Source organism: Aethalodelphis obliquidens, unplaced genomic scaffold (assembly GCF_003676395.1).
Source record: "Aethalodelphis obliquidens isolate GAN/ISIS:26980383/991018 unplaced genomic scaffold, ASM367639v1 scaffold37, whole genome shotgun sequence".
In the NCBI taxonomy this organism is placed as follows: Eukaryota; Metazoa; Chordata; class Mammalia; order Artiodactyla; family Delphinidae; genus Aethalodelphis; species Aethalodelphis obliquidens.
This window is the reverse complement of record NW_020837981.1, coordinates 15,468,540-15,489,035: the sequence shown is the minus strand read 5'-3', so window position 1 is coordinate 15,489,035 and position 20,496 is coordinate 15,468,540. Positions and strand designations below refer to the sequence as shown.

At 41.2% G+C, this 20,496-nt stretch overlaps 1 pseudogene; it reads right to left on the bottom strand.

Moving 5' to 3' along the window:
- Window positions 1-11,025: 11,025 nt before the first annotated feature.
- Window positions 11,026-12,755, bottom strand: LOC113632470 (small ubiquitin-related modifier 2 pseudogene; annotated as a pseudogene).
- Between the last annotated feature and the right edge of the window lie 7,741 nt (window positions 12,756-20,496).

Genomic DNA, 20,496 nt, shown 5'->3' with positions numbered 1-20,496 from the left:
TAAGAATCCACCTGCCAATGCAGGAGAGACAGGTTTGAGCCCTGGTCCAGGAAGATCCCACAGGCCGCAGAGCAACTAAGCCCATGCGCCACAACTACTGAGCCTGCACTCTAGAGCCTGCGAGCCAGAATTACTGAAGCCCGCATGCCTAGAGCCCATGCTGGGCAACAAGAGAAGCCACCACAATGAGAAGCCCGCGCACCACAACGAAGAATAGCTCCCCGTTCAACGCAACTAGAGAAAGCCCGCGGGCAGCAACGAAGATGCAATGCAGCCAAAAATAAATTTAAAAAAAAAATTTCAGTATGAATCATAAAATAGGATTCTGCTTAAATTTTGCAAGTTTTTTGGACCACACTTTTTTTTGTTACTTGTCCTAAAATCCTCTCCAATTTTCAGTCTCTAAAAACATTTATTAAAAATTTAACTCATCCAAACGACAGTACATCAAAAACTAAGAAAATAATTGTTAATTGCCATTGTTATTATATATGTTAGGCTTTACATAAAACACATAGTTTTGATGTTAATGTTAACTGCTTTCAATTAACTGTTCTAGTTTCCCAGAATAGCACCTATATTACTTTTAATTTTGAGGGTTTTTTTTTTTAATGCAGTATATGTCAAATGTACGGTCTAGTACCAAGCCAGTAGATGTCAGTATGATGCCTTAAGTTAAGCCTTCCTTAATTAAAAATAGTTTGTTTTATTAGTCTGTGTATTTCCTTCAGAATTTTAGATACATAATAGTTTGTTAACTATTGAGTGAAAAGGTAGGAAATGTGACATACTCTAAAGCACTGGTTCTCAACAGGGAGTGCATTAGCCCCCAGGAGACGTTTAGCAGTGCCTGGAGACATCTATACCCTTCCCACCAAGGTGAATGCCACTGGCATTAGGTGGTCGAGGCCAAGGATTTGGCTGAATCAACTGCTTCGCATGGGACGGCCCCCCGCAACAAAGCGTTGCCCAGCCCCATATGTCAGTAGTGCCCCGCTGGAAAAACTCTGGTCTAAAGGAGTACAGGGTTAAAAATGACATGTCTTTGAGATAACACTAGTGGAAGCTGAATTGCATCTGTAGCAAATATCAGGTTTTCTGTATGTAAATAACCCTCCCTGGAACGTTTCACTGTCAGAGAATTATATAGTATATTAGGGTTTTTATATTTTATTTTGCTAGAATAATGATTTGGTGTTCCAAACAGGTTAATATGAGAATGTAAGTGCCCTGTTACATGTATCTTAAGCTGAATGGAATCCACGTAGCTCTTACTAAGAAATAGATTAAAATACTTAAAATTCTTTCAAACCAGTTTTTTTTCTTTTTACCTTAAGTTGCTCTTTCTGATTGTAATGGTTTGTTGAACTTCTCTGAGGTTGAATTACTGATTGACCCATAATTATACAGTTACTGTATAAATGTTTCTCTATCTTTTAGGTAAGATAAATCATTATAGGGTAGTTAGAAAGTTTTTTTCTCTGAGGAAAATCCTGGAGATAATCTTTTAACTAAAAGACAGTGAAGAATATAGTTCTTTAATACAGTATGATTTTTGAATGAGAAAAATCATTATAAAGTCTACCTGTCAGACTTATTTTTCCCAGAGATAGTTAAATGAGAATAATATTGGGAGAATGGAGAAAAAATATAAATCTTTCCATTATATTATTACTTAGAGGTAAATTACAAGTGGAAAATGAGATGAGTAAGCTAGGGGGGAAAAAACTACATATAGAATAATTGGTTTTAGTGAAAATGAGGTAAAGAGAACCTGTTTTTGTCTTTCTATAAACTGTTTTGGATTTTCATTCAGAAGTAAACATGCGGTCTGTTCTTACATTCTATCAGCTGACATTGACCAAACCAAAAAAAACTTAATCAGATAACAAAGTAGGTCTATGATAACATTTAATTTTGTTTTCCCATTTTTTTAATGTTCTGGATGCCTGTTTTTGTATTTCTAATACTCATTTAAGTCATTTTAAGACAATGAAATTTTAAGATTTTAATATTTCTTTCTGACTATTGCCTAAGTTGTAGAAAATTACTCCTCAAAATGTAACAGCACAAAAAAATCCTTTTTAAAGAGAATTACAGTGACACTTAGACTTTATATGTGTACAACTTTTCACTCTCAAAAGAAACATGTGAATACCCTGAACTGGGTGGGCTGGGGTAAGTGGGACAGACTAGCTGATGCACTTTTCGTCTATCCTTTCTATGCATCCTAAAGGCTCACAGTACACTTCACGTGTTACCATACAACTGCACCTCACCCCTTGCACAAGTGCATGACGTGCGGAGAACAGTCCATCTGTTGTGTACCCCTGGGCAACTCATTCTCTCTTTATACCCTAAGAGTGGCCAGGATATGGAGTTGTACCTTTGCTAAGGGGTCAAGCTTTGGGGACGTTTGCCAAAGATGGACTCAGGAGGAAAGACACTTGAAGATGCTTTTACATTGGTAAATCTTAGTATTCATCTTCAGCACCAGTGGAGACATGAACTTGGACACAGGACCAAAGACCATGACAATTCCAAGAGTCTCAGTTCTCAGGTACCTCCCCTGTGCTTCAGCTGAGGGAAAAATCTCAGGTGCCTTTGTTTTGTGGGCCACGGGGTCTTAGCTGAGATCATGGGGACAAACAGCAGGGATTTGTGCCACAGTGACAGTTGTGTTGTGCCTTAATACAAAGGCAGTTACTTCTTTCTGGTCAGAAAAGCAGTATTTGTTAGAGGGCAAAAAAAAAAAAAGCTTGGAAATTTCTAATTTTCTGCTAAAGAAAGGCATTTGGAATACGTTAAACATGGATGAGTTTGCTTATTAAACTATGAGTGAGGACTTGCCTGGTGGCACAGTGGTTGAGAATCCACCTGCCAATGCAGGGGACACGGGTTCGAGCCCTGGTCTGGGAAGATCCCACGTGCTGCAGAGCAACTAAGCCCGTGCACCACAACTACTGAGCCTGCGCTCTAGAGCCTGCGAGCCACAACTGCTGAAGCCCGTGTGCCTAGAACCCATGCTCTGCAACAAGAGAAGCCACCACAATGAGAAGCCCACGCTCGCCACAACTAGAGAAAGCCTGCGTGCAGCAACAAGACACAATGCAGCCAAATAATAAGGAAAGGAAGGAAGGGAGGGAGGAAAGAAGGAAGGAAAGAAAGAGATATTAGTTTCAGGAAGATGTAATAGGCATACTTTCCTGTATTCTTCCCATTTAACAATAACTAAAAAACTCTGGGACACGTCCACACACCCATGTTCATCGCAGCATTCTCTATATTAGCTATAATAGTAGGAAAGTTGTTAAAAGTAAATCCTAAGAGTTCTCATCACAAGGAATAAAACTTTTTTTTATCTATATGAGATGAAGAATGTTGACTAAAATTATTGTAATCATTTCACAATATATGCAAGTCATTATGCTGTACACCTTAAATTAATACAGTGCTGTATGTCTATTATATGTTAATAAAACTGGGGGAAATTTTTAAAATATATATATTAACAGGAATAAAAAACTCGATGACACAGCACTTCCACTCCTAGGTATATACCCAAGATAAATCAAAAGATATGTCCACACAAAAACTTGTTACATGAATGTTCACGGTAGCATTATTCATAATAGCCAGATTGACTGGTTCTCTTCCAGAAACAGTATCTCAAAGGTTAAAAATTCATCTCCTAGCAACATTTCCAACAGCCAGGTTAATGCCTCCTAAATTTGCAAAGCTGGTAAAAACCCTGGGATTAAATAACAGATGGATTTGGGAAATGGCATAAGTGCAGCCCAAGGCTAGTGTACTTTGTGCTTTAAAGAAGAATGGTTCAAAGTAGGTTTTAATTAAATATGTTATAGCCAGAAATAGCAAGTGGTCTTTGTGTGGTCAGGGACTGGCTTTCAAAAGGTCTATCTATCTAAGAAAGAAAATGAATGGGCATTAAATATTTATTCTTTATATGTTAGAAGTAGATTCTGTTCTTTCCCTGCCTGAAGGAAGATAAAAAGGCTAGAGATAGGCTTCCCTGGTGGCGCACTGGTTGAGAGTCCGCCTGCTGATGCAGGGGACACGGGTTTGTGCCCCATTCCGGGAGGATCCCACATGCCGCGGAGTGGCTGGGCCCGTGAGCCATGGCCGCTGAGCCTGCGCGACCGGAGCGTGTGCTCCGAGGCCACAACAGTGAGAGGCCCGCGTACCGCAAAAAAAAAAAAAAAAGGGCTAGCGATAACCAGTGAGCTGCATTTGGAAATACAATCTTACAAAGACTAGGAGGCTAGGTTCAACTATTAAGTGGATATGAGGTTCTACTGAGGCCAAATAATATGAAATATTAAACCCTTTACCATTTAGCTGGGGACCACGAGGGAATAACTTTCCATTGTTTTTGGCTGAATTTTTTCACCTTTAGAATGGGAAAAATAACATGACAAATTTCTTTGCTGAAGCATAGGCTACTAACTGCTGTATTAATTTTCCAAACCCTTATATGACCCTTGCAAAAAATTTATCATAGCAAACTAAACCCAAGACAAGTTTATGTTTTTGATTTATCTTGAATCTGAAAATTTAGAATGATCATAAACCACACAGCTGCAAATTCCTCATATTTTGTCTCTTTAGATGTGAGAAAGTTTTGAACTCCAAGATCAGTGTTGTAATAACTCTATATAACGGCTGCCTAGAGATCACATTTAAACTTGTACCCTGCTCTTTATGATGCTTCATTTGCCCGAATTGCTACAGCAATAGCACAGTATCAATTGTTATTGGACCAAAGGTAAAATTTGCACCTGATTTAGTAGCCCAGAGAATTTTTAGGGCAAAAGCCATGAAAACACAAATGCTAATTTTTTAAAAAGTGTTTAGAAAAAGTTCCATTCTGAAGTTAAATTAATCCCCCAAATTTGAGAATCCAGAACAAACTTCATGTGAAGAGGCACCATCTTAACCACATGTTAACAATAATGAAACTGCAGTATTGCAGTAAAGGAGGAAAAGTGATTATATGGCATTCTTTAACGTTAGGTGCAGGGCACATGGGTTCTAAAACTGGTGAATTGGAAAGCCATCTGCCCTCGAGAGCAGATGTAAAACAATGCCAAGATCCAAATATTTAAAAGATGATTGAAATATCTAATCCTGGACTTCAAAATATTTTTAAATAACTTAGTAAAGCTTAGCATAACTTAGTAAATATCTACTTAGAAAATACAAAGGGGGAAAATCCAATGAGAGATAACCCAGAAACTAGTTACCCCAGCAATGCCCACAATAAGATTTTTGTTACCCTTAGAAGGAGGCTCTCCTAACAGATTCATACACTTTATATGAACAAAATCTCAACGCGCAGTTTCACAACAGCTTAGGATCTCCTATAGAAAACACAAGGACTCTTTAAAAGCATTGGTTTTGCTTCCCATCTGGAGTTTACCTTTAAGCAAGAGTACTGCTGGAGCAATTCTGGGAAAGCAAGAAGCTTGTGGATCATAGCTTTTACCTCCAGAGGCTTCAGTTTCCTAAGGTAGTCTTTATCTGCAGACTGCTAGAGTTCCCAGGCAACCAAGAGCTAAACATGACCAAGCTCTAAAAAGAGAAAAAATTAACTGGAGTTGAAGGCTAAGCTTTAGGATGGCAGGGTTCTTATTTCATTCCAAATTCAGGTTTACCCTGGATTTGATTTTACTCAGTTTGAAATTAGGATGGCTCACACTAAAAACAATATTAAATATATGAAAATGCTTAGATAGTTTTGATAAATAAACATCTGTAAAACCACCTGAGGCAGTTAAGCCTGCATTTCAGCCCTGCCTAGCTAGAAGTTTCAGATATCTTTAAACTGTAGATTTAGGCGCACCAGGTTTCTGATCTAATCCAAACTGCCTGACCTGTTTTGAGGCGTTACACCACTAGGTAGGATTTATCACTTTCATTGTCTTTAAATGTGGTGTGAACCCAAATGCCACCACCCTCACCAAACTCTAGTCTTCAATTAAAATCTGTGCAGATGAGCTACCTGGCTCCTGGCTTCCGCCTTCCTTGCAGAACCCGAGGCCCCAGCTCTGAATCCTGCCTCTATGGTTGGGATCCTGACAGTCTGCAAAATCCTCCCTTCTTTAGGGGCTGGACTCTGTATTCATGAGCTTGACACTGGTTGAGGTCTAATTCTAACTGATCAGTTTCCCCTGGAACAAAGATTATAATCTGCCTAATTTTCAGTAATACTGACAAAGCCTGGAAGATTACCATCTTTGCACCCCCTTTGCTCTCCTACCCACCAGACGGAACTTTGGACCGTGAAGTCAGTCATTCCACATTAGTTAGATTATGTTCAGTATCTGACACCTCACAAAGGAATTATATAGTCACATCAGTTTGAGGATGAGAAGTGAAAAAAAAAAAACTATAAAGATTGATCTAATTCAGTTGCTTAAGCAGTTGTGACCCTTCCCATAAACTATTTCAAAGTATATAGCTTCTCAAAGTGACTATGCTGCAGGTTCCCGGACTTGCTTTCAGTCATTCAACAAATATTTCAGTGTCTATCCATTGTAAAAATATTTACTAGTGGATTAATATTTACCCCTCCTGAGAAAGCCCAAAATGCTCAGAGATAATATCTCCAAGACAACAGCTACTTTTCTTGGAGTTTTGAAAATCACATATCAGCACTTTGTTATAAAGCAGAAACAAACACACCATTGTAAAGCAATTATACTCCAATAAAGATGTTTAAAAAAATCACATATCAGTAGGAAAAACTGCTCTCTGTGTATACCTTAGTTCAGAGGTTCTCCAAGCATGTTAACTTAGAAAGGCAGCAGCAGTACCTGGGAACTTGTTAGAAATGCAAATTCTTGAGCCCTACCCCAGACCGTCTCAATCAGAAATTCTGGGGATGGGACTCAGCTATCTGTGTTTTAACAAGACTCCCAGGTGATTCTGATGCTTACTAGTTTAAGAACCACTGCCTTAGTTTAGGCCCAGTGATCATATTCAGATTCCACCATTAATGGGGCTGAAACAAGGAGATGACTCTGACTTAAGTAGTACCCTACCTGAATACCTGACATAATATGTCCTCTCTACAACAAGAAAAACCAAGTGTATAATTTATGGTCAAAAATATTTGTGGACTTAACCTTCATTCATGTATAAGCCTGCGGCTTGCTTTTTATTTATTTTTTTAAACCCAGCAGTTCTTTTTTGGGGGGGTGCTACATTGGGTCTTTGTTGCTGTGCGCGGGCTTTTCTAGTTGTGGTGAGCGGGGGCTACTCCTCTTTGTGGTGCACAGGCTTCTCGCTGCGGTGGCTTCTCCTGTTGCAGAGCACGGACTTTAGGTGTGGGGCTTCAGTAGTTGTGGCGCACGGGCTCAGTAGTTGTGGCTGACAGGCTTAGTTGCTCTGCGGCATGTGGGATCTTCCCGGACCAAGGATCGAACCTGTGTCCCCTGCATTGGCAGGCGGATTCTTAACCACTGCACCACCAGGGAAGTCCCCTGAGGCTTGTCTTTATTTTATTTATTTTTATAAATTAATTTGGGGCTGCGTTGGGTCTTTGTTCCTGCGCACAGGCTTTCTCTAGTTGTGGCGAGCGGGGGCTACTTTTCGTTGCGGTGCACGGACTTCTCATTGCAGTGGCTTCTCTTGTTGCGGAGCACAGGCTCTAGGCGTGCAGGCTTCAGTAGTTGCAGCACACAGGCTCATTAGTTGTGGCTCGCGGGCTCTACACACTCAGTAGCTGTGGCGCATGGGCTCAGTTGCTCCACGGCATGTGGGATCCTCCCAGACCAGGGCTTGAACCTGTGTCCCCTGCATTGGCAGGCGGATTCTTAACCACTGTGCCACCAGGGAAGTCCCAAAACTAATATTTCTAATTTAAAATGTGATATAGAGTATGATTCCATTTTTCTAAATTTCTTTCTGTCTTTCTATATTTACCCAGAAAGATGTTCACCTTGTTAAAGATAATAATTTCTGGGTGGTAGAATTTCAAGTGAATTTTTTTCTTTTTGTACTTTAAATTTTTAATAATGAAATAATGATGTATCATTTTTCGGAAATAATAGAGGCATTCTAATCTTTATTTTTTGGCCATGTGCACGACATGCAGGATCTTAGTTCCCTGACCAGGGATTGCACCCGCGCCCCCTGCATTGGAAGCACGGTGTCTTAACCACTGGACTGCCAGGGAAGTCCCGAGAGGCATTCTAAAAACAATGTGTGGTTTGGGGGAAGATAGGGAGATATTAATGTCCCCAAAGAAATGTCTACAATCTAGAAAACCTAGTAGATCTCCTTTCTGAGTGGTCGTAATCGGTTTAAAAGAATTTTCTTTTCCTGTTGTCCACTAGTGTGATTTACCTCTCATTACCATTTGGCAATTTGAATATCCAAGAGGGACAGTTTATTGGTTTAAAAAACAATTCTTGACTTCAAATTCATTTGAGGAACGTGGGTGTATGTGCCCTCTTAACAGTCAAAATATAAATATTAATATATAATACTATTATAAATATTATGAATAATATAAATATAAAAGGCTGCATTGACATAAAAACAAACCATGACATTGTGAATGTACTGACTGCCACTGAATTGTTCATGTTATTTTATTTATTATTTTTGGGTGCATTGGGTCTTCGTTGCGGTGTGTGGGCTTCTCATTGTGATGGCTTCTCGTCGTGGAGTACAGGCTCTAGGCGCGTGGGCTTCAGTAGCTGTGGCATGCGGGCTCAGTAGTTGTGGCACACGGGCTTAGTTGCTCTGCGGCGTGTGTGATCTTCCCGGACCAAGGATTGAACCCGCGTCCCCTGCATTGGCAGGCGGATTCTTAACCACCGTGCTGCCAGGGAAGTCCCTGAATTGTTCATTTTAGAATAAACAATTTGATTTATTTAGAATAAGAAATTTATATTATGTGACTAGCACATCAATTTTTAAAAATCATGAATTATTTTGAATAACAAACTATGCACTCTCCAGGAACAAAAGTTTTATCTATGTTTTATGAGATGATCCACCAAAGGGTTTAAGAAGTAAGCTCTGCTCATCTTAAAATATTGCCATATGCACATAAAAATTTATTTACAGTAAATTTTTAGGCTTTCTAGTACAAAACAAAGTTGCCTATCAAAATATTTTCACTTGTGGGCTTCCCTGGTGTGCAGTGGTTGAGAGTCCGCCTGCCGATGCAGGGGACACGGGTTCGTGCCCCGGTTCGGGAAGATCCCACATGCCGCGGAACGGCTGGGCCCGTGAGCCATGGCCGCTGAGCCTGCGCGTCCGGAGCCTGTGCTCCGCAATGGGAGAGGACAGTGGGAGGCCCGCGTACCGCAAAAAAAAAAAAAAAAAAAAAAATATATATATATATATATATATATATTTTTTTTTTTTTTTTCACTTGTAAGAAATGCATTTTGAGAACTCACTGGCCCTTGGAGCTGGGTCTTTGATTTCCTAAAAAATTCAGAACTCTGAAGTAGAGGGCCTAGTGCTCTTGAATTGAATTCCAAGGAAGCTGATTACTACACATGGCTCTAATAAAGTTTTGCCATAAACATCTGTGGGAAATCTGTGAGTAATCTTGTGGAGGGATATTAAGTTTGCAGCACCTGTTGCTGTTTACCCCTGAAGTGTTAGGTCCCCTCGTGGTAAATGAGGTAAGTTCTTTGACACTTTTTCCTAAGGTGTCCAGAAAGCTCTAGGGATTGGTAAGAGGGTTGCCTTTCACTTTTTAAGCCCTGGTTTGAATCTAACCAGGTTAACCTTGTGACCTTGAATTGTTTGTGTGAAATGAGGTGGTGATCTCAGTTCTGCCTTAAGGAAATGCCTTTCACATAGAAATTGGCACTAATTGGCCTCCCTGTTGACAGGGTTAGCTGAGAGGCTCATGATTAAATGGGCAGTGAGAACAGAAACTAAATCACCCCACCTCAGCTCAGCATGTTGGCTGGAGGACACGCAGGGCAGCTACCAGTTCTCCCCTCTTCCAGCAGCATCCAACACGCAAAGCAACTGGGTTGAACCAGGAGGCCCAGAAGGCCTACGATTTGTGCATTAAGGATACTTTCTATATGTCTGGCCCTGTTCTGTAAAGCAATCTTGACACAAATAGGGCTCTGGACCAGGATTCTGCAAACTTTTTCTGTAAAGGGCCAGAGAAGAAATGTTTTAGGCTTTGCAGACCGTACAGTCTCTGTTGCAACCACTCAACTCTGCTGACAAGAGCAGCCATAGAGAACGCATACATGAAAGAGTGTGCCGGTGTTGGAGTAAAACTTAATGGACAGCACAACATTGTAAACCAACTATACTCCAATAAAAATTAATTTTAAAAAACTTAATGGACACTGAAATTTGAATTTCAGATAATCTTCACATATCAAGAAATATTATTTTTCTTTTGATATTTTTTCTCCAACTTTAAAAGTGTAAACACCAGGGCTTCCCTGGTGGCGCAGTGTTTGAGAGTCCGCCTGCTGATGCAGGGGACGCGGGTTCGTGCCCCGGTGCGGGAAGATCCCACATGCCGCTGAGTCTGTGCGTCCGGAGCCTGTGCTCCGCAACAGGAGAGGCCACAACAGTGAGAGGCCCGCGTACTGCAAAAAAAAAAAAAAAAAAAAAAAAAAAAAACACCATTCCTTGCTTGCAGGCCAAACTAAAAAAAAGAAAAGAAAAAAAAAAAAAAAAAAAAAAAAAAAAAAAAAACAAGCAGTGGGCCGGCTTTGGTCCACCATCCTTAGTTTGCCCATCTCTGCTCTAGACTGAGTGTTGGAGGGACTTTTCCTCACTCTCCCTCACTTTCACTCCTGGCTCAAACACTAACTAGCTATGGACCCAGGGCACTTTAACTTCTTTGGCCCTCAGTTTCTTCATGAAGTATGTTTGACAGAACAGATGAAACAAAGTTCCTTTTAGCCATAATATTAAATTTCCTGATTCCATTATAGGAGCAGAAGTCAACCCAAGCAATGTTATGTATGCGAAACGGAAATTAGTTTACTTAAAGGAAACAAATCTTAATATCCTCAGTGTGAATCTTTGTCCTACTGTGAGGAACAATGTCACAACTCTGATAGCGAGATCAAAATTTCTAGCCTCATAGATGATTCACTTTGTTATAAAGCAGAAACTAACACACCACTGTAAAGCAATTATACTCCAATAAAGATGTTAAAAAAAAAAATTGTAGCCTCCTAACTCCATTCAAAGGCTCATTCATACCACTTCTTTCTATTTCTCCAGTGCTATTCTTCTTTCCTGTTGTTTTTTTGGTTTGTTTTTGTTTTTGGTGAGTGAAGAAAACACAGTGCCAGAGATTATTGGAAAACATTTTTCTCCTTCAAAGATGTTATTTAAAAATGTTAATGTTTTTGTGTCTTATTGGCAAGTATATTTTACAAGCACTCCGCTACCTAGGTGTACCTTATTGTTCGAGGTGATGACTGAGGGTTAGTAATCATTTTTACTGAAGAGCAGAAAAGAAAATCACCAAACAACTTATTCAAAACATTGATATATATATTTAAAAGTGAAGGTATTTTAAGAGCAATTTATTTCTTCATAGATCACGTTTCATGTAACCCTTCACTTTTCCTTTTGTTCTTTATATCAGATATCCTTATATCAGAGATCCAGTCAATGTTCGCATTTCTCATAAATCGTTTTTTTTCATTTTTAACAAGAAGTTTATTTAAACAACAAGGTGCTTGACTTGAAAGGAAAACTAAGATTCATTTCTTCTAGAGTAATTTATCCCTACTGAAAGACGGATTGCCCTACATGTAACAGCTACGTACAAAGAAGTTATAAAATTGTCCTTTGTTTTACAATGATAAATGAAAAACATTAAAATTCCCCAATCGAACAAGGTATGCAAGAATTTTTATGTTGTTCTTTTTTTGTTAAACAGTGAGAGCAAAATAACTTACCGGAATATAAAGATAAGAGCTGATGAGGATGCCACTAATGGAGAAAAGGGGGTATTTTCACAGAACCAGTATTTTTTCCCAGCCCATCTCCATTTGATGTCGATCAAAACATACCATTGGCCATTTAAACAAAAAAAAATGCAGTATGCTTGTGCACATACACCAGTTACTTTATGTACAATAAAGGAATGGGGAACGGGAATACGAGAGAATAGAGAAACTATACTGTAGTAGTCAGGGTGTGGTGGAACCAAATTGCGGTTTTCTAATTGAGAATGTCTTCTTGGTCTGGAGGAGCAGAATTCTGGAGTAAACTAGCAGGTTTCCTTTTTAGTAGACACCCCCTGTCTGCCGCTGGAACACGTCAATTGTATCTTCATCCGCCATTTCCAACTGTGTAGGTGTGTCTGTTTCATTGATTGGCTGCCCGTCAAATGGTAATCTGATCTGCCTCCTTGACAAACCCTGTCGTTCACAATAGGCTTTCTTAGTTTACTAAGTGGTGTATGCTTCTTAATCTTAAACTGCACCACAGAACCGTCCTGCCCCGCCACCTTCAAATTAATATGATCGTTGCTGTCAGTCTTGACTCCTCCCTTGGGCTTTCCTCGGCCATGGCGAGCGCCGCAGTCCCCTCAGCTGCCGCTTCACAGCAGAGGAACGAGATCCGCACCGAAGGAGCACGCAAGCACCACCCGGAGCAGCAGAAGAGGGAGGCGGCAGCGGTGGAGAAGGCGGAGGGTGCCTCTCCTACGTTGTTTTACGTTCCGTTTGTTCAAAGCGGTCAGTGACCCAAAGAAGGCCCACACTTTGCATTGCGTCGGTTGACATGTCTCTTAGTCTCTCTTAAGTTATATTCTCTCCTCCCCCGCTTTGTTTTTCCTGTCATGAAGGCTCTGAGGGTTTGAAAAACAATAGATTGTAAACTACTTGAAATAATGGAAATGTATCCTTTATCCTTGTATCTTCCTCTTTATTACCCAGGGCAGCCCCTGGAATTCAGCAGGCTTGGTATTTGTTCTTGTACTATAGGTACTTCTACAAAGCCTCATGTTTTATTCAGATCCTCTGTAGAATGTCGAGGGAACTGCATCTGTTTAGGCCTAAACCAGGATTGGTTGGTACCGACTTGAACATCTAGTCCTCCTGTCCCACACTTTTTGTTCTTTATCATCTTATTCAGGGAACCATGTCCTTGCTTTTTTTTTGAATTGTGTTGCATTCTTTTTCTTTTAATTAATTAATTTATTTATTTTTGGCTGTGTTGGGTCTTCGTTTCTGTTCAAGGGCTTTCTCTAGTTGGGGCAAGCGGGGGCCACTCTTCATCGCAGTGCACGGGCCTCTCACTACCGCGGCCTCTCTTGTTGCGGAGCACAGGCTCCAGACACACAGGCTCAGTAGTTGTGGCTCACGGGCCTAGTTGCTCCGCGGCCTGTGGGATCTTCCCAGACCAGGGCTCGAACCCGTGTCCCCTGCATTGGCAGGCAGATTCTCAACCACTGCGCCACCAGGGAAGCCCCCCATGTCCTTGCTTTTGAGCAGCACTGTGGTGGCATTCTAGAGGACACATAGATGAATAAAAGGTAATCCTGGATCCCTGCCTTTGAGAAGCTTAAACAACTGGTAACAAGTAGACTGTCAGAAGGGGGAAAGCAACACTTTGTTTCACAATCCATGATGATTTCAATGTGTGAAGGAGATGCCTTAGTATCTTTTTTCCCCTCCCCCCATAATAAAGCAGAGAAGAGAGACTTGTACCTAGAAGGCACGGGCCTCCCTGGAAACAGAGTTCCTTCGAGATCTGGGTACCTGGAGTAGGGCCAACTCATTTTTGATCAGATTTGCATGTAAATAGTGAGATATGAGGCCCAGCTTTATACCCTCTGCTGTAACAAAACCGGGTAAACCCAAAACTGGATTTGGCATCTTGTCTCAGGCCCCCATACTTTATTTGTTGGTGTCAGGGAAAGACTTAATCTCACTTTCCATGTTTCAAATAATAGGAATTTTGCTGACTTGCTCTGGCTTCAGGGTGCTTAGTTGCACGCCTTCTTGACAGGCTGCTGCTCCAGCTTTCTTTCCAGAAGTAGTATTTTCCAGCTCTGAGACCTGCCCTCTGACCCTGAGTTTAATGGGGAGGTGGAGTGATGGAGTCTGCTCATTTTGGTTAGAAAACTTACTGGCTTTGATGGCCCCAGTGCAGAAGAGCCAGCTGCCTTTACTTCCTTTAACTCAAAAATTATTGGGGCCACTTTTTAATTGTAGAATATTTGGAAAGTATAGAAAAGCTCAAAGAAAGAAATAAAAATTGCTTGTAATCTAGAAATAACTTTTGTTAACATAATCAAAATTATTCCAGTTTTCTTCTCCCCAAACAAAAATGGGATTATGGGGTATTTTATTTTATATTATTTATTTATTTATTTTAAAATTTTATTTATTTATTTTATATTTGGCCTCATTGGGTCTTCGTTGCTGTGCAAGGGCTTTCTCTAGTTGCGTTGAGCGGGGGCTACTCTTTGTTGCGGTGCACAGGCTTCTCATTGCGGTGGCTTCTCTTGTTGTGGAGCACGGGCTCTAGGCGCACGGTCTTCAGTAGTTGTGGCACACGGGCTCAGTCGTTGTGGCTCATGGGCTCAGTAGTTGTGGCGCACGGGCTTAGTTGTTCCACGATATGTGGGATCTTCCCGGACCAGGGCTCAAACCCGTGTCCCCAACACCGGCAGGTGGATACTTAACCACTGCGCCACCAGGGAAGCCCTAAGGGGTGTTTTAAATGCTTTATGGATATTAATTCCTTTAACGACGTAGGGAGGGGCAGAGTGATGGGAAGTTTGTACTGGCTCCTTGACCAAACTATATAGTCAGCTTCCTCCAAGACCTCTTTTTAAAATTTTATTTATTTGTATTATTTTTTTTTTATTTATTTATTTTTATTGAGGTATAGTTGATTGACGATATTGTGTTAGTTTCAGGTGTACAGCATAGTGGTTCAGTTATATATATATATATATATTCTTTTCCATTATATGTTATTACAAGACATTGAATAAGTTCCCTGTCCTATACAGTAGGTTTTTGTTGTTTATTTTCTGAACCCTCTTTTTGACTAGGCCTCCACATTGGGCCTCATACTATCTTCTGCCTGCCCTGCCCAAGAATATTGCTAAATCAGTTTAGTGCATATCCTTAACCCTTGATAACTGATCAACTTCTGTATCCCCCCACCCTTGATGTATAAATCCTTGAGGTGACTTTAGCAAGGACCCCCTTCGGTCAGTTTAGCAAGAATCCCCCTATCCTTGATGTCTCCTATCAGTAATTTTCTATCCACTGACTTCCTCACTCTGTTCCTTGGCAAAAATCCCCGGCTTCTTTGCTGTCTGTGCTTTACAGCTATCTTTGCTGCCTAGACTTTGCAATAGTCTTGAACAAAATCATCCTTACCATTTTAACAAGTGTCAGAATTATTTTTAAAAAATTTTTATTGGAGTACAGCTGGTTTGCAATGTTGTGTTTCTGCTGTACAGAATAATTTTTTTTATCACTTCTCACATCAGAATCATGGGGTTTCTTTTTTTTTTTTTTTACATCTTTATTGGAGTATAATTGCTTTAAAATGTTGTGCTAGTTTCTGCTGTATAACAAAGTGAATCAGCTATACATATACATATATCCCCATATCTCCTTCCACTTGCGTCTCCTTCCCACCCTCCCCATCCCACCCCTCTAGGTGGTCACAAAGCACCGAGCTGATCTCCTTGTGCTATACAGCTGCTTCCCACTAGCTATCTATTTTATATCTGGTAGTGTATATATGTCCATGCCACTCTCTCACTTTGTCCCAGCTTACCCTTCCCCCTCCCCGTGTCCGCAAGTCCATTCTCTACATCTGTGTATTTATTCCTGTCCTGCCCCTAGGTTCATCGGAACCGTTTCTGGTATTCTTAGCCTCTTAGTGTTCCAAGCTAAGGACTTTTTTTCTTCAATGTTTATTTTCTTTTTTGGCCCCTTACCATTGAGAAGATAAAGAAGTGAAATGTTTAAAAGGCAAATCAGAATTAGCTTTGGGGATATCTGGCTCTCAGCCTCTGATTTTGCATCTCTTAGGACCTCACTGGGCTCAATGATTACTGAAACTGCATTAGGGTTCCTACTGTTGGGAGTGAAGGTGGAGCTGTAGAATCATGAAGCTGGAAGGGACCCTAAGAAATCCTTCAGGTCAGCCAAGTATTTTTACTCCCATTTTACAGATTAAGCTACTGTGGTCCAGAGTCTCGTCTAAGTTAAGCAGCTAGAATAAAGAAGGTAATGTTTTTTCTTTAAAAAGAAATGGCATTGTGACTTCCTTGGTGGTCCAGTGGTTAAGATTCCGTGCTCCCATTGCAGGTGGCACGGGTTTGATCCCTGGTCAGGGAACTAAGATCCTGCATGTCATGTGGCACGGCCAAAAGAAAAATAAAAATAAAGTATGCTGCTGATGATTTGAAAGAAAAAAAGAAAGAAAGAAAAAAGAAGTGGCATTAAATGTCCTTCACGTTTAAGAAGCGGCATTAAATGCTCCCACCTCCTTTTCTCTGTCCTTTGAGTCAACACAGTTGCTTAGCAAAGCCTCACATTTCTCTTTGATAAATAGAAACAAAAGTCTCTACAGCTTTCCCCCCCCCCCCGATAAAGGGAAGAAATGTGCTGTAGAAGCAGAAATGGTCATAATAAAGAGAACCCAGATATAAAACGCTTTCTAAATCAGCCTTAAGTGTCAAGGCTTGATTTTCTGAGTTAAGGGGAAAGAACTTCAACCTGATGAATTTTGGTGTGGAAAAAATTTGGAGGTGGTTAATTCTGAGTATAACATGAGTCTGTAAACAGACTCCAGAGAAACCACTGAACTTCAGATACCTGGGTAGCTGAGGCCTGGGTGTGCCTGTTCCTTGAGGCTTTGCCCTGGGCATTGACTGTTGGACACCAGGGTCTTCCTGTGATTCACCCTCAAACCAAAAATGCTTTTGTGAATGGTGACACCAGGCTAGCAAGAAAGTAAGAAAAACAGGGTTATCATGGATCAAGCACTAGTTAAATTAGATTTGATGCAGGTGGAACAAATCTATGGCCCAGGTACTGGGCTACATGCTGGGCCGCAGAGATGAATCAGACAGAAGCCTGGCCCTTAAGGAATCTCAGGTTGCCTGATGAGACAGGTAACTAAATATTACAGCCTTTAACACACATGTGTTATAAGAGGGTTAATGAGGTGCTCCAAGAACAGATTTAATCTTCCTGGATGTGTCACAGGTTTTACAAGCTGGCCTTTGTAGTATACCACCTGATGGAAAGGAGAAAGGCCTTCCAGGCAGAGGAAATAGTGTAAGCAAAGACGTGGGAGCATGTTTGGGAAGGTGTGTAATTTTGAGTAGCTGGAGCATAAGATCCTTGGTGTGGATTGGAGGAGGAGGGAAAGCATGGAAATGGAGATGAGGCTGGAAAGACAGGCTGGAGTGTGTGAAGAGCATTGAATGCTCGCTCTCCTTAGGACTGACACCAGGCAGGTGTGAGCATCAAATGATCCAGTTCATCTTCTCTAACAATTATAGTGTAACCAGAGTGAATTTGTTCCCCTTCAGGTCCAGTTTTCTAAACCAAATAAAATCAAACTCCAAGTTCCATTTGCCAGAGTTGGCCATGTCTTGGCATGTTTTGGGAAGTCCACTCCTTGGAATTGTCAAAAAAAACTTGGGGGTTTACATGATACCCAGAAAATGGGGAAAATGGGGGCCTGATCTTTTTCCTGGGGTGCTCATTATAGTTACCTTGGTACCTGCCTCCACACGGTACTGATGTCAAGGGCTGCTCCCCCACTTCCACTGACCACCGAGTTCCAAAGCTGTGTTGGCTCCGAGAGGCTCCTGCAATGGTCCTGACTGCCTTGCCTCAGACACCCTTTCACTGTGGTTCTCAAGGCTGATGCCTTGGAGTTTACTCTCCACAAGTATCAAGTGTCCCTCCATTCGGGGTGCTCTTGGGAAAGGCATCTCCCAGTAGTGTCACTCTCTCAATTCAGTCAAAGGCAGTAGCTTCCCTTTCCCTTCTCTCTAGGACAAGCCATCTTAATCTTCCTCAGTGGTCTTGAAGCCCAAAGCTCTTTACCAATCCTGTGTCCTTTCCCATGAAAGGCCACTGTATTTTTGAAGTCAACAGCAAATTGGATGAGCTAAATAAATCTTCACAAAAAGTGATAATGGGAGAAGCAATGCATGTGCCCTTAATGGTGACTTTGGAGACATCATCTTCTCTAAGGTGGGATTGTCTGAGCAGGAATTTCATGTCTGATAAGGTGGCCAAGAGAGACATCATCTGGAAATAGGAGAGGGGAAAAGTGAAGTCAATTGTTGGCAGTTATTTACTGTGGAAGGAATAAATTGGACAGTTGTTATCGTATTTCTCAAAATGACCAGTGCTAATCTCTTAATGTTCTGATATACGTTTTTGTTTTTGTTTTTGTTTTTTTTTGCGGTACACGGGCCTCTCACTGTTGTGGCCTCTTCCGTTGCGGAGCACAGGCTCCGGACACGCAGGCTCAGCGGCCATGGCTCACGGGCCCAGCCGCTCCGCGGCATGTGGGATCTTCCCGGACCGGGGCACAAACCCGTGTCCCCTGCATCGGCAGGCGGACTTTCAACCACTGCGCCACCAGGGAAGCCCCTGATATACGTTTTTGAGAACATTTTTTGAACACGTATTTGCACATGGTAAACATAGTGGAAGATAAGCCTCCCTTTTACCCTGCCCCCTGTTTCTTTCTCTGGAGGTAACCACTGTTATCACCAGCTTCTTATGTACGCTTCCAGAGATCTTCCAGCCACACATGAATATATGTGCCCTTTTTCCTCTTTCTTTCTTCTCTTTCTTTCTCTTTCTTTCTTTCCTTCTTTCTTTCCTCCTTTCTTTCATTTTTTTTCTTTCTTTCTTAGTTTCTTAATTTCTTTTCTTTTTTTTAAAATCATACTAGACCTATTTAGTTTTCTTTTTTACTTAAAAAATATATATGGGATATTGTCTTGTATCAGCATGTAAAGTTTTGTCTTATCCTTAATGACTGCATAGAATGCCATTTGGATTTGTATATAATGTTAGAATTACTTTGTCCTTTCTCAGGCATAGAGTCCACTGGGGGGCAAAAATCCTTCCATCTTGAGACTTTCTAGTTTTTAGTTTGACTATTCTGTGCCTCTTTAAGTGGAGAATGATAACACATCCATCTTCTAAAATGTTTGTGTCTGGTCTGCAGAGACTCCAAAGATGGAAGGCCCTTGAGAAGTTCCAGTTTCTCTAGTTTTGCCATGTAATACAGGCCATTCAGGTTGGAGGCCTACAGTTTTCCTCTTAACTTTTAAAGACATGTTCCATTTTGTAGGAGTTTGGAAATATTTGGATGGTAGCTGATCCTTTGGGAAAACAAGTGACTATGTAGTTGACTGTAGTTTAAAAGTTTCCCCCTCACATTCTTTCTCCCTTCTTTTGTTAATTGGACTAGCTTAAATAAAATGATAGGACAAATTTCACACATCTGAACAAAAGTTTCCACAGTTTAAGGCAGCTCTACCTCATAATCTCAGGCCATGAAACCTCATAGCTGGGTCTACCTGCCAGTAGCCTTGCAGCTACAGGCCTTGCTAGTAAGGGCCTGATTGTCTCTGTTTATTTCCAGTTCAAATTCTTGGGACAGAGTCTCAAGCTCAGGACAACTTTTCACAGCAGACCACAGGTCCAATGAGTCAGGGCGATGGTCTCCTGCTTCCCCCTCTAGCCAGCTGTGTGGGGAAGGAGACACTGGGATCTCTGCTTCACCACCAGCAGCTTTGTCCTCATGGGCAAGCTGCCTAAACTGTCTGTTTTTTTGTGGAAGATGGGCCTCAATATTGCCCCTTTCAGAGGGTTAATTTTGAGGATAAAATTAGATCACACATGTAAAACTTAGTACAGTTCTAGGCACAGAGCAAGCTGAGAGTAAATGGGAATTTATCACTATCATTATTATGGAAAAGACACTGTCGTAGATGCTAGAGATACAGAGGTAAAAGTCATAATTCCCCAGGCTGGGGAACACAGGAAAGTCATCTTTATCATGACGGAGAGGGGAAGCTTGGCCCTCCCTGTAGGCTATACAGACATAGACATTTAGTTCATTTGGGCTCTCTGCTGTATTCACCCACCCATCCATCCATCCACCCACCCATCCATCCATCCACCCACCCATCCATCCATCCATCCACCCATCCATCCATCCACCCATCCATCCATCCATTCACCCATCCATCCATCCAGAGTCAGACTTCCGATGTGAGATGGTTGTCTCAGGTTCGCATGCTTATTTGAACTGAAAATTGTGTCAGACTTATTTGTCATGGGGAACCCTGACTTGGTGGTTGTCTGACTCCATTTCTTACTGTGTGACTGGGAAATACTTCTTAATCCAACCTATCTTCGGTTACCTCATCCGTTAAAAAAAGATAGAGATACTAATAGAAGCTAACACAGAGTTGTGAAATGAAGGCCCCCA